At 36.3% G+C, this 15,893-nt stretch overlaps 1 long non-coding RNA gene across 1 annotated transcript; it reads right to left on the bottom strand.

Moving 5' to 3' along the window:
- Positions 1 to 8,870: 8,870 nt before the first annotated feature.
- Positions 8,871 to 15,531, bottom strand: LOC145613949 (uncharacterized). The gene is made up of 4 exons (XR_014107026.1): positions 15,455 to 15,531; positions 15,224 to 15,332; positions 9,436 to 9,738; positions 8,871 to 9,362 (listed from the first exon to the last, which is right to left on the bottom strand). It is a non-coding gene; the product is annotated as an uncharacterized LOC145613949 (long non-coding RNA).
- Between the last annotated feature and the right edge of the window lie 362 nt (positions 15,532 to 15,893).

Here is a 15,893-nt window from a genome sequence, read left to right as displayed (position 1 = left end):
TTTTCCGTCATTTGAGTTGGGGGTACATTCCATTCCTAATTCTTCATATCCCTCCATCTACATCATTTTTTCTTCACATTCTATTCCAATCTTTCTTCACTTCCTCCATCCATTGCATGTTGAATAAAGTTTGAGTCAAATAATTAACAATGAATATCCCCAAATTCCTTTTCCACAGTACTTGGTCGAGGAGAGAAGGGCGATTAATCAAGGACAACACCTTTGTTCAAGTCTCACTTTTTGATAAACCAATTCGTCGAAAGAGGAAGGCTAAAAAGATAATGGCAACTCAAGAGGAAGTTAATGAACTTAGGAATCAATTGAATGACGTGACTGAGGTGTTAAAGGCTTTAACCCTCAAAATTGATGACCTTGTGAAGCAACAACAAATGAACCTCATGCAAGAAAGTTTGAGAAAGCTATCTAGTGACTATAAATTTCAAGGCATGAGTTCATAAGGGGTCTCGCTGGACAAGGAACTTCTTTCGCATAAGTTCAACGCCATTGACATCCCTAAATTCAAGGCAACAGATAAACCTTACTTCCATCTAAGAGCTTTCGAAACTATAATGAACATTAAGGGTATCGATAAGAAGATTTTCCCCTCTCTGTTCTCACTATCTCTTGAGACCGTTTGCCAGCAATGGTTCTTTTCTCTCGAAAAAGAGAAAACCTCTACCTGGGAATCGATAGTAAACGCTTTCATTGATAGATACAAGTGCAATATTCAAGTTGAAATCGACCATAGACAACTTGAGATGCTAAGACAAAAAGAGAATGAAGGCTTTACTTCTTTCTTTAATAAATGGAGGGAAACTTCCGCTAAGATGATTGAGGTACCCACTGAAAAAGAATCTGTGAGGATGTTTATCAAGAATCTCCAAGAAAAGTATTCAAAGCACTTAAAATATCAACACAATCTGAATACTTTCAAGGCCGTTTATGACATCGGAATTGAAATCGAAGATGACCTCGCAAAACAAAAAGCTACTAACAATAGTAACCACAGTGGCTGGAAAGGAAAGAAGAACGACAATCCTTCTTCTTCCAAAAACGCCCACTCTAGTAATAATGTTAGTACCTTTGACCATAATGGTGTCTTAGCCATGGACAATCAAGGATCCAAAAAGAAACCCAGGAGAGAGTTCACATCCATTGGAATGACCTATGATGCTGCTTTTGATCGTCACTATGACCGAGGGTTAATCAAACCTATTGGCCCTACCGAGGATCCAACACCAGAAAATCGATCTTCGAGATGGAATCCAAACTCCTATTGCAAGTACCATCGAGGAAACGGTCATACCACTGATGAAGGCTACAGGTTTCAAAACCTCATTCAAGATCTCATAGAGGCAAATAAGATCCCATTGCCTCTAGCTAGCGAGAAGATTGGATGATGTCGGAACAAACAACACAAGACAGAGGCGAGCTTTAATGACGAGATTTCATGACCTCTTTTTTCTATTTCTTTTTCATTTTTACCTTTCCCCAATAAGTCTAGCATAGGCACCTTTCTTTTCCCTTAGATTACTTTTGTAGATTCTTTATTTATTTCCCTTTTTAATAAAATGAGCATTTATTCTCTTACATATGATCATTTCATTATTATTGCATTAAAAAAATAATAAAAAAAAAAATCATGTCAAACTAAGCACAAGGTATACCAATGATTTAAGGCACCCCTTTGTAGACACCCATTTGTGTCTCCCCAAAACCAAACCCGATGATGAGTACCTTTCACGTCGAATCATAATCGAATGAAACGAAAGTGTGGAAAGGTCTAGTGTTGCGGAAAGTTTCTTTTCTTTTCTTTTCTCTTCTCTCTGTTTTTGAAAACTTTATTTTAGGGAAAACAGCCTATCCAGTTTGGTTGGTCCATGATATGGGTCCAATAGTGGTGTAGTTGGATGGGGCTTGCAAAGACCTTTCCAACGATATATTATAAGCCCAATTCCAATGAATATTGAGGAAGTTATGGCCAATTTACTAGACTGGGCCCGGTTTGAGTTTTAAGTACGGCCCAATGATCTAGGGGAGGGCCTAATATGATTTATCATTCCTAATGTAATTAGGAATGGTTTTGGTCTTCTAGAACATTCTAGAAGGTTTTATCATTCTTAATTCAATTAGGATTCTTTAGAGTTTTAATTAGATCAAATAGCATTTTCGACTGAAATTATATTATTTTATCTTCCAGTACGGTAAAATTATCAGATATTCGAAAACGTGTTAAAAGACGGTTTGGCGTCCAACCCCAGGCCTTGGCGCCTGGAACCAGGATTGGCGCCAGACGCCAGCCATTGGCGTCTGGCGCTAGCCACTGGTCCTGGCGCCAATGAGCCAGGGCTGGCGCCAATTTGGTTCTGTGATCTTCAGACTCTGTTTTGATAAATTATCTTTTTTGGCCGATTTTCTTTATAAATATCGTATCAAAAAATCCGTTTTGATTGACGGACGAATCAATCTACAATCTACAATCAACAATCATCAACATTCACTAATTCTCCTTATTCTTTATCATCATTCATCTCATTCACCGAATTCTCTTTATTCATCATCTTTCTTTCATCAATTCTCAATAGCATTAATCTTTTAGCATTCTTTCTTTCTTTCTTGCTTTTTCATACAAAATTCCGCATTCACAAGATCTAGAAACACCTAGCCATATTCGAAGTTGCCTTCGCCCTAGACGTGAAAGGTTTTAATTTCTGAGGGTTTGGTCCCAAATCTCTCTTTCAATTATTTAATTTAATTGCTTTGATTATTATTTTCCTTGAAGTTACTAACGTGTGTATTTTGTTATTAGAAAGAGGTACGAGGCATCCAAGTAAGTACTTTAATTGTTTTAATTGATTTATGATGTAGAAATCATGTTTACATTGTTGTTATGATATTCCTAGTATCATGTCTAGGGTAACTTTAATATTAAATATGATTGCTATGATGCCTTTTATTTTATTCCTAATATTAATTCATGTTAGTATCATGTTAGGGTTAAAGATTTGATTTTTAATGCTTAGTGACATGCTAGGGTTTGTTATTAATCTTGTTAGTATCATGCCTAGGATCTTGCTATGCTTTAACATGATTATGATTATTATATTTATGATTATGATTGATGATGATTATTTATTATGTTGCTTGATACATATTATTTTATATTGTTATTGCTTGATCACCTTTTATTGCAGGTTAAAGGGAATTGGTATTTGCAATCACGCTTAATAAGATAATTAATAATCTTGTTTAGGGTTAATATGATTATAATTCAAGTGATCGCCAATAATAGTTTATTTGTGCATTAAATTAAACCAACATAGATTAAACAGGTTTAGGGTTAATCCTATTGATTGCATGTTAGTCAGAAAGCGCACATGAATACGAGCAGAATAAAGTAGAGGCCTATTATTAGGGCAGGTTCAATCTCTTTTAGGTTGGATTTGTACCATCATCCCCGAACCCTTATTTGGTTCATGACCTTATGGAGTTGACGATCTCTTGGATCGTTAAGGGGTGTAACCTTCACCTCGTGAACGGTTTACAAGTTCCTTAAAAACTTGTTGGCGACTCTTTGCTCTATCTTCTTCCCTTTTGGACGCCACCGTACTTTAGTGTATGATCACAGTGGGGTTCAAGTTAGTGGGATTTTAAAGGCTTGAAACTATTCCCCACACCCTTGTAGCCACATCATATTACCTTTCACCCTTTAAATATACAATCTTTTCTTCATAAACCACTTTGAGCCTTGTCTAACGATAGACCTTTCATTTTTCAACCCATATCTACCTAACCTTGGGATGGGATGGTGTGTAACTTATGCAATCTCAAAAGCTTGAGTGATTTCAAAAGATCAAAATAAATAAAAAAGAAATAGAAAATAATAAAAGTGTAACTAAGGGCAAGTGTTCCAATGTCATTGACATAAACATGTCATTGATATGAACACGTCTCAGATTGCGTCTCTTATCGAGTGCTCGGTACCGTGCCTGAGAAACATGAATGCCAAGTGAGTGATAGACCGCATGATCGGGATTGCCCACACTTATAAAAATAAAATAAATGCTAAAGCAAAAAAGAGCTAAAAAAAAGAGTAGAAATTCAAGCATAAAAATACAAAGATTTAAAAGCAAGGTTGCACACCTTGGGGGCTTATCTATGGTCTTGAGCCTTTTATCCCCTTTTTCTATAGCCTTTAGCCTAACCACATTACAAAAAAAAAGACCTTTTTGAGGTATACACATACTTGTGCGAGGTTCGGCTAGAGCTACATTCGGCCTGATTCCTAACGGATACGTAGGCAACCTCACATCGAGGTGCGGCCGTAATAAAAATGCATTCATATTTACATTCATAATTGATCATATCAAGGGATCTCCTATGCTCATCCATATCCATGTAGAGCTAGACTTGGGGGCTTGATCCCTACATTATTAGTTTACCTAGCCTAAGAGTCACCACCATTTGACTCTTTTAACAAATAATATCTTTCCACACACTTAGCTCTTGCGACCTAGCTTTAGTGTCACTTTCACACACTGCACAGATACATGACCAAATTTACTTCCCTTAGGAACCCTTTGTCATGAAATCTTAACATAACGCTGAAGCATGCCTTGTCACATCACTCATCAATCATAATTGTCATTGCATCACGAAGTACGAAGTACTTAGCCTCCGTGCCTAAGTTACCCAAATACTTTCATCATGGAGTCAACAGTTGAGATAGCCTAGGATGGGTTAATCCTTGCACCTTGAGAGATAGTATCAAACAACATTTGACTAAGCTCATTCAACATGCACCTTCAAAAACTTTGCATCAATTATTTTTCGCGTCTTTCTTTTTCGGGAGAAAGTCGGTACCTCCCTCCACAAAAATGACGAAAATTTTTTGCGTTTTTGCATTTTCGAGTCGCACGATCACATTACAATGCACACGCGAGTCATGTACACATTGAGTCATGTCGTGTCATATCACTTTAATTTGAGTCTAACACATGTGTCATTTCACTTCAAGTCGAGTCAACCTCGAGTCAATCAAACTGAGTCAAGTTTATGCCTTGAGTCATGCGACGTCAAACCTTAGATCAACCCTAAGATGATTAAAGAGATTAGAAAAGTTCTAAAGTAAAAAATAAATACAGGTGCAGAAGAATAGGGAAGACCCTACTCCAGCGCCAGATGACAACATCTAGCGTCTGGCAGCAGGTTTCAGCGTTTGGCGCTAGATCCCAGCGTCTGGCGACAGAGCCAATTCTTGGCGCCAGCAATATTTCAGTAGCGACAGAGCTCGAAGCCTCTCAGAAAGGTGATTTCGACCTCATACAGCAATTTCGGGTTCCTTGATACGCCAGTTAGCCCTTATAAGCAATTTGACATGATTAGTAGTCGGCTCGATTACAATCGTAGTAAGTGATTGACCAGACAAAAAATCGTCTCACTTAGCTTAAGCGCCTAAAACACTGGATCATTACAAGCACCAACGTATCGGTTTAAAAGCAAGCACTAAAACGACAATATTTCCAAATACGGATTGTCGCGCATTCTTCTTAAACGACAATTTTTCCAAGATTGGATTGTCATTTCCAACTAACAATATTTCCAAAAATGGATTGTCGTGCATCTTCTTCAACGATAATTTTTCCAAGATTGGATTGTCATCTTTGGCAAAGTTTCCTAGCGTGGATTGTCGTGCTCCTTCTTTGTTTGGCAAGTTTTTTCAAGTTCGGATTGTCATACATTCATCGACTCATTGGCAAGTTTTCTGAGATTGGATTGTCATACACCCAGTTCCCTATGGAAAAATTTCCCCAAAGGATTGTTGTAGGTCTCTATTCATCATAAATTTCGGCAAAGATTCCTCAACGTGGATTGTCATTCATTTCAGTAAGTGGCAAATTTTCCCGAAGTGGACTGTCGGTCGACTCTTTTTTGCAAATGTTCCAAGACGCGGATTGTCAATTGTGGCAATATTTTCCTAAAAGGATTGTCGCATAGCGTTGGCAAATTTCCGAAAGTGGATTGCTTTCAAGAGTTATATTCCAAGATGTGGATTGTCGATCGTAGCAAAATTCTTATGACAGATTGTTACGAAGCATTGGCAACTTTTCCCAAAAATTTGATTTTGGCAAATTTTCCGAGATACGGATTGTCGCTTCATCGTGGCAACATTTCCAAGGATGGATTGTTACGAAGCATTGACAATTTTCCCTAAATCGGATTGTCATACATCATACAAGAGTTGTGTTGGCAACTATTCCCTAATAAAAGAGGGTTGTCATCACAGAAAAAGCAGGGACATAATGGTTCACAAGCAGCAAATCGTCGACGTACTGGCATAACGAAAGCAAAGTTCAAGCGAGCTTTAGAGATCGACAAGCGTGGTCTTCGGAAATTTTTCTTCGGAATCCTATCATCAAAGCTCTTTTGTTCAGAGACGCGTGGACATATCATCGAAGCTCTTTGCTCCAGAGACGCGTGGGCATCCTATTATCAAGCTCTTTTGCTCTAGAGACGCGTGGACACATCATTCAGAAGTTCATATTAACAAATAATCTCTTTGTTCAGAGACGCGTGGACGTGTATTTCAAGCTCAATTGTTCAGAGACGCGTGGAAATATCCAAAAAAAAGGAGAAGCTCTTTGTTCAGAGACGAGTGAACATCGAAATAGTAAGGTGGCGTCCCCTAGATTGTGGATAGTTGTCACAAACAACTGAAGGTGATTTCAAGTGAAGTTGTCTTCGATCATGTTCTCTTAGACGTGGAAGATGGTCATAAAGCGGAAGAGGATTGTTTCAAGCGAAGCAATCTTCGATGGTATTCCCTTGGACGTGGAATATTATTAAAGCGGAGGAGGATCGTTTCAAGCGAAGCAGTCTTCAATATTGGAAGCAGTTACAAGCGTAGCGGTTTTCAAGCGGGATGACATTCTCTTGGCAGGAGGTCATCAAAACAGTAAAGCGGCAGCAAATCGGTTACTTTCAGAGACGTGTGCTCGACGGTGCAAGATACGCGTTTCTTAACTCTCTTATCTGTTTAACTAACACTAGTTTTGCAGGTATCGGCGTTACAAGAGTGGTTTAGGATCGCAGAAAGTTCTGAATCATTCTCCGTCCCTATCGATACTTTGACTTTTGTTTTCGAAACTTGCGTTTCTCCAAACTTAGTCAAAGTAGGGGCTTCTGTAGACACCCATTTTTGTCTCCCCAAAACCAAACCTAGTGATGAGTACCTTTCGCGTCGAATCATAATCGAATGAAGTGAAAGTGTGGAAAGTTTAGTGTTGCGAATAGTTTTAATTTCTTTTCTCTTTTATCTGTTTTTGAAAACCTACTTTAAGAAAACAGCCAATCCAGTGTGTTTGGTCCATGATATGGGTCCAATAGTAGTGTAGTTGGATGGGGCTTGACAAGAGCTTTCCAACGATATATTATAAACCCAATTCCGATGAATATTGAGGAAGTTATGGCCAATTTACTAAATTGGGCCCGTTTTGAGCCTCATATGCGGCCCAATGATCTAGGGGAGGGCCTAATATAGATTTATCATTCCTAATCCAATTAGGAATGGATTTAGTCTTCTAGATTCTTCTACAAGGTTCTTTTCATTCCTAATTCAATTAGCATTGATAAATTGACTTTTGTTGACTATTCAGAGTTTAAATTAAAATCAAAGAGCATTTTTGAGGAAAAATACGATTTCATCTTCTTGTACGGCAATTTTTATCAGATTTTAAGAAAACGCATAAATTTCCAGATCAGCGGCAAACGCCAGCTGTAGCGCTTGGCGCTACGTTTGGCGCTTGGCGCTGGCATTGGCGCCTAGTGCTAATGTTGGCGTCTGGCGCCAATAGCCAGCGTTAGCGCCAACATCGTTTTATCTGCGCCAGAACTCTGTTTTGATATTTTATCTTTTTGGCTGATTTTTCTATAAATAACGTATTAAAAACTCCGTTTTCGATAACCAATTTTAATCCACAATAATCTACAATCTACCAACTCTCATCAAGATCCTCTTGATTTCTTTCTCTCTCTTTTCTAAACTAGCTGTTTCTCAAATACAAAATTCCGCATTCATTAGATCTAGACACACCTAGCCATATTCGAAGTTGCCTTCACCCTAGACGTGAAAGGTTTAATTTCTGAGGGTTTGGTCCCAATTCTCTCTTTTAATTATTATTTAATTTAATTATTGTTGTTTATTATTTTCCTTGAAGTTACTAACGCGTGTATTTTGTTATTAGAAAGAGGTACGAGGCATCAAAGTAAGTATTTTGATGGTTTTTATTGATATTATGATGTAGAAATCATGTTTAGGTTGTTATTATGATTCCTAGTATCATGTCTAGGGTAATTTTAATATTAAGTATGATTAAAAGTATGACGCCTTCTATTTTCTTTCCTAATATTTATGATGTTAGTATCATGTTAGGGTTAAAGCTTTGATTTTTATTGTCTAGTGACATGCTATGGTTTGTTATTAATCTTGTTAGTATCATGCCTAGGATCTCGCTATTATTATGCTTTAACATGATTATTATTATTATGGTTATTTTTATTATGATTTATTATGATTATTATTATGTTGCTTGATTATATTTATTTTTATTGCTTGATCACACCTTTTATGCATGTTTAAAGGGAATTTGTACTTGTAATCACGCTTAATAAGATAATTTAATAATAATCTTGTTTAGGGTTAATGTGATTATAATTCAAGTGATCGCCAATAATAGATTTATTTGTGCATTAATATTTAACCAACATAGATAAACAGGTTTAGGGTTAATCCTATTGATTGCATGTTAGTCAAAAAGTGCACATGAATACGATCAGAAAAAAGTAGAGACCTATTATTAGGGCAGGTTCAATTTGTTTTAGGTTGGATATGTACCTTCATCCCCGAACCCTATTTGGTTCAAGACCTATTAGAGTTGACGATATCTTGGATCGTTAAGGGGTGTACCTTCACCTCGTGAACGGTTTACAAGTTCCTAAAAAAAACTTGTTGGCGACTCTTTTGCTTTAGCTTCTTTCCCTTTGGACGCCACCGTACTTTAGTGTATGATCACAGTGGGGTTCAAGCAAGGGGATTAATGCTTGAAATATTCCCTACATGTAGTTACCTTGAATTTTGCTGATTTACTATATATTTCGAATCTCTTCCATTTATCCTCTGTAAAGTAACCTTCATACATTTCCCATTGCTTCATATTTGCTTTAGGAGAAGTGGCCGGGTATGGGTTTTTATAAGTGATGAATCGTGCCCTTAAATTTGACTTGTGATAGCTAAATCGCGAAGCCACAACACTATGAAACCTTTTTTGCCTTTCTCCACTTGGATCCTCAATGTGGAACATTTGCTGTGGATTAAAAAAAAAGTTAACTAATATTTTGAATAGCAACATGACTAACTAGTAAGTGAATAGTTTATACCTTTGTCTCCTCCCATATATTTTTACCGATCCACTTTATCTATTTTTGCATACTCATTCACAGTGATTTCTAATCTCTTAGCACATGCACCAATTTGTTTGCCATAAGCGGGTTCCCACTCACCAGTAGGCAAGTCAAAATCATTAAATTTAAGCACCATAGGCTTACTTGATTGTATTTCTTTCGATGGCCCCCTACTCCTCTTCTTAGATGATGTGGTTTGCAAAGAAACATCTTAGCTTGAGGAAGTTTGCTCTTGACTTTGTTGAATGGCCACATTTATGCTCCTTGATCTAGAAGTGCCTGTATAAAACAAAAGACAGAAACTGGTAGAATTAAATATCACATGAAAAGATTTATATTTTTACAGACTATAAAAGGTTTCCATCTACAAGTAAGTAACAAAGCAAGCAAATATAAATAATAAAAGCAACCTGCAGAGACATTATTTTTCAATTCTTGAAGTTACAATACCAATAAAAATAGTCAAGCTTGGGCCGCATATATAAGAACTATGTAAAATTCTATTTAATCTATCAAAGCTCAAAAGACAAAAATCCAAGTGAAACTGGAGATTCTATAGTCATCTAAAATTATTGTCTAGCATTACAGTTACAAATTAATCGAAGAATTAAAAAGAACTACAGATTGATAAAAAATGAAGCCTAGGTATCAACATATTCTCCCTCCTCATGGGCACACTCTTCATCAGCAACAATGTCTTCCCCCTCTCTTAGAGGTTGAACCCCAATAGATAGAGGTGGTGTATCATCAAATAGGTCATACTCTTCCTCATCGACAACATTTTCGACACAAACAATTCTTCTCTTGCCTTACACAACAACCTTCCAGTGATGATCAATGTTATCCCTTATATAGAAAATTTGTTTTGCCTGTGAAGCTAAAACAAAGGGATCCTCCCCATCCACAAATCGACTTGAATCCACTAAAGTAAAACCAAATAGTTCATCTTTCTTTTTGCCTCGCCGGTTGTCAGCCCACCAGCATCGAAAAACAGGAACTACAAAATCATCATAATTCAGCTCCCATATCTCTTGAATGACCCCATAATATGATTGTGTTGCATTAATAGGCCTAGCATCCTTAGAGCTTGAGTATTCCATAGAAGATGCGACAACCATAACACCACTATTTTGATGTACACTCTTATCATCATGGCGACTAGTGTAGAAACAATACCCATTGATGTCATAGCCTTCATAAGTGTTCACAAACAATTGAGGACCCGTGAAAGCCATCTGATCGCATCAGATACATTATTATTCGGTTTCCCCAACTCACACTTCACTTGGTTTTGAAACCATTCAACAAAAGAATGATTATGTTTTTGCATCAAAGCATATGTACCTATTCTTGGATGCATTCTTTTCAAATAATTCAGATGAGTTTCTATATAAGGATTGACTTCTAAAAGGTTTTGAAGAGCCTAACGATGAGCTTTTTGGATTCTATCTGATGGAGGCTTCACAAATTGACGACCGATCGTCCCTTGCCCTTGAAGTCTTCCCTCATGACGAGATTGTGGAACTCCAATTTCTTTAGCCTTAGTTAAGAACACAGAACAAAAGTTACTAGCCTCCTCTGCAATGGTACCTCGAATAATACTACCTTTTGGATGTGCTTTGTTGGTCACCTTTTCTTTCAAAGTTACCATGTGTCTCTCATAAGGGTACATCCATCTCAAAAATACCGGGTCATATTCCTTGATTTCTCGTACTAGATGGACAACCAAATGAACCATTATGTCAAAAAATGAAGGAGCAAAATACATCTCAAATTTGCATAATGTTTCTACAACATCAGTTTGCATTTCATCAAGTTTATCTGGATCAATCACCTTGTTACATATGGAATTAAAAAATAGGCAAAGTTTAACAATAGTGTGCCTAACATGTTTTGGAAAAAGACCCCAAAGTGCAATAGGCAACATCACTTGCATCATGACATGGCAATCATGGGATTTCATACCAATTAATCTCTTATCGGCCATTGAAACTAGATGCTTAATGTTCGACAAATACCCTGTAGGTACTTTGATGTCGTACAAACACTCACAAAAAAAAAATTCTCCTCTTTAGACAATGTGTAGCAAGCTCGAGGGCAAAAATGTCTTATTTGTTTCGTCATTTTCCACGGGCCATAACTTTGGTCGAATATTTGCAAGCTTCATGTCTTTCCGTACATCTTTAGTATCCTTTGTCTTGTTAGGTAAATTAAATAATGTCCCAATGATTGAATCGCATACATTTTTTTCAATATGCATAACATCAAGACAATGTCTAACAGACAAGTGTTTCCAATAAGGAACAGTCCAAAATGTATACACCTTTTTCCAAAGACCCTTATTAGAGGTAGGTTTACCAACTTTCCCGAAAACTGTCTCAACATCTTTGATTCTCTCCCACAACTTATACCACTAAGTGGCTCACGCAACCACTGTTTCTCCGGGAACCCATTGAACTCAGCTTCTCTCTTACGATAAGGGTGATCTCGAAGAAGTAGTCGTCTAATATGCATATAAACATCCTTTCCAAAATTCTTGAGGCGTGTCAGTTCCATTTTGTCCTCACAAATGGGGCATGGTTTTTTCCCTCTGACTTTGTACCCAGACAAGTTCCCATAAGCCGGGAAATCACTTACAGTGCAAAAAATTATGGCACGCAAAGTAAAATTTGTACTTGTATAGGCATCGAACATTGGAACACCTTTATCCCATAATAATCTCAAATCATCCAAGAGAGGCTCCAAGTAGACATCTATGTCATTACCGAGTTGTTTGGGACCCGATATTGGAAGCGACAACATGATGTACTTACGTTTCATGCATAGCTAAGGAGGCAAGTTATAAATCGGCAAAAGCACCGGCCATGTACCGTAAGGATTAATCCCGTCGGTACTTAATGCAAGTCTCGGGTTCCTAGCCTCTTTACCAAACTCAGGAAATGTATCATCAATATGTTTCCATTGCTTCAAATCAGCGGGATGCCTAATGTACCCATCTATCTTCCTCTTTTGTGCATGCCTTACCAAGTTTTTTGCATCCTTCTTGATAGAAAAAAGTCGTTTAAACCTCGGTATTATAGGCAGATACCATAACACCTTAGCTGGTGGCCACTTCTTGCGATTGGGGTTTGAACCCTCGCGCTTGTAGCGATCAACACCGCACTTTGGACAAGCGTCAAGGTTTTCATACTCATTTCGAAAAAGTACACAATCATTAGGACATGCATCGATCTTCGTGTACTCTAGACCTAAGGGACACAATAGCTTCTTTGCATACTAGGTAGACTTAGAATGTCATTCCCTTCAGGAAGCATGTCTGATAAAGCTTCTAACAACGAATTGAAACTTGTATCGGTCCAACCGTTCTTCGCTTTCAAGTTAAATAATGTTAAAACCCCTAAAAGCTTAGAGTACTTTACACATCTAGGATATAAAGGTGTCTCGGCGGCCTTTGACACATTTTCAAACATATGAGATTCTTCGTTCACATGACCACTCAAACCATCCATCATCTCAGGAATGCGATATTCCTCGAAATTTTCATCGGTATCCCTTTCATTATCATCATATTGTTCTCTATTCTCCATAGTAGCGTCATTGATTGATGATCAACTAGTTGTAGGAATTATTTTCTCACCGTGCCAATACCAAATGGTATAAATTTCCATGAACCCACGGCGAAATAAATGGTTTTCAACCACACTAATTTCCTTCCACTTCTTCACATTGTTGCAATAACGACAAGGGAAAAAGAATGTTTCCCCTTTAGTAGTCCTCTAGTGTTCAATAGCAGTTCTACAAAATTCCTCAATCTCGTTCAAGAACTCAGGTTGAGTTGGATTTTCAACATACATCCAATCACGATTCATTTCTTACTACAAATTATAGAAAAAGCAAGCATATAACTATTAGAACAAGTACATTAGAAACAAACAAAGACAATTACAATAGAACAACAACCAGAGATTATCAATCAACTCCCACAAGATAAAATACCTCAAAAAACAGTCAAATTCACAAGTATGATCAAAATGCAAGCACACTTCATATATGCCTACCAGGCTACCACTAATTCATTTTCTCTCTAGAATTATAGTTCGGTAAAATCAATACAACCAATTGGAATAACCGAATAAAATTGGTGTGTTTACTCATTTTCAGCTTTGAATTTTAACTATGATCATTTTAGTTCTGATTCTCAATTTTGAAATCAATTCAGAATTTCAGCTCTGAAATCAGTTCTGAATTTCAGCTCTAAAATCAGTTCTGAATTTCAGCTCTGAAATCAGTTCTGAATAAGCTTTATTTAGTGCAAAATAGTGCATGACGGCAGATGTTCTGCTTAACAAACAATGTTAATTGTTAACTTCAATTCCTTATGATGAAAGAGGTATATAAGAGAAGCTCAGAATAGAAAACAGTGCATGTCGGCCAAGAATATTCCATAATATGTCCAAATATCCAATCACCACAACAAAGGCACATATGTTTCATTAACATTTCAGGTAGTGCATGCATCTAGTAGCAACTAAGTCTAATGCATAAGTACAGCACAAATGACTGCAAACCCACATAGCAAAGTGTAAAACTGTAAATACTACAAGAACCCAAATCAGCCATCTCTATAAGAAATGCCTATCCACCTAGGAATATGTATAAATTTGATAGGTTGTGGGAAATCTCACTAATCAAACTTTAGCAATCTCACATACTGAAGCTTTATGGTGGCAGTTAATCATGCAATAAGAACCCAAATATATAGATACAGACCATCTGCATTAACAATCTTTATAAAAAAAAAAAGATAAATAATATTATCCATTTATCATATAAACTGTCATTAACCCAGTATTATTATCAATATGCTTCATATTAAAAAATAACTAAGGGTTCTAGGGTTACTCCAAAACATTACCTGAAATCTAAAAAGATGAATCCCATAATATAATCTTTATCTAAACAAGTCATATTTCTTGACTATTCATTAACATTTTTCATGCTCCCTATACCCAAACAACTGAATCAGAAATTCTTTTTTCATACTCCGTATTTTTTTTTTTTTTTTGGGTCTAGAAACTTAACTATGGATCATAGGCACAAACATTTGTGGATTCACCAAAATAAAAAAAGAAGCAAAGAAATACTCATTAATGCATATTACAATTCCATTTTTGCAGTTGTCCAAGTTGTGGATTTGAACTTGAATGTTGATATCGGACCTAGCAAAAAGTAACTGATGGCTACTAATTTTGGTATTAGCGAATTGGTCAAGTACTATCTCATCACTCAAAACTTAAATGGATCCAAAATAGTTGCACATTTTTTCTTATCATGTGTCTACTCCGTATATACTTTGCATATTATTTCACTCTAAATTAGTAAGTGAATAGCTCAATGCTACCTTGCACAAAACATTCAATAAGGAATTAAGAAAAATGAAAAAAAAAATGGTTTCTCTAGCAGCATATGGGGTATAGGGTATTGTAAAAGGCAACTAAACTGATATAGGTAAATAGCAACCATGAATAACAGTCAGAGTGAAAAGAAAAGGCATCACTGGTTTAATACACACATTAGCATCATAGCATGACTATTAAACCGACATAAAGTAACAAGCAACTACAATTACAACACAACAACAACCACAACAGCGTTCAACAGCAAAATTCGATTTGAATTGGAAGACTATTCAATTCGAATTTTAGGGCTTTATTGAATTCAAAAAAAGGATAATTACAAGAACACTAATTTGAATATTACATACCTTTAAACCTCAATTGAAGCAATATTGCTGAACCCAAAATTCGAAATTCAGCCAAAAAAATTTGTGGGAGAAGTTGTAGGTTGAAGACGTTCGTCGTTATGGTGGAGTACTTACCAAGAACAAAATCAAAATTACTTAGATAACTGATTAACAACAAAATTCAATTCGAATTGGAAGAAAATAATTGAATTAAGAAAGGGAAATACTAGAACCCTAATTCGAATATCATACCTTAATTGAGCGGTGAAGGAAAAGGAGGAGCAGTGAAGGCATGAAGGAGGAGCAGTTTGTATTGGAGCATAAGTGTGAGTGGTTTTTTTATTTCTGCGAATTTACCTGAATAATACTACCTTAATTTTTTTTTCTTCTTTTTTTTAACCTTTAATCAAAATTTAAATGAAAATTACTTTCCAAAAAAAATATTAATGAAAATTAAATAAAATTAATAGAAAGTAGAAAACTAGAAACTTAATATTTGTTGCTTTTAAAAAACAAAAATTATTGTTAGATTAATATTTATAACCAGCGTTGTAAGCTTATTACAAAATTTTTGGTCAAATTTACTTTGACTTATTATTTGTAACTGGCGTTTGTAAGCTAGTTACAAATGTTTTGGTCAACTTTTCTTTGACTTTATATTTGTAACTGGCGTTTATAAGCTAGTTATAAA

Source organism: Chenopodium album, chromosome 3 (assembly GCF_948465745.1).
Source record: "Chenopodium album chromosome 3, dcCheAlbu1.1, whole genome shotgun sequence".
Classification (NCBI taxonomy): Eukaryota; Viridiplantae; Streptophyta; class Magnoliopsida; order Caryophyllales; family Amaranthaceae; genus Chenopodium; species Chenopodium album.
Note: the sequence above shows the minus strand (reverse complement) of the source record. Positions and strands in the feature narration are given on the sequence as shown.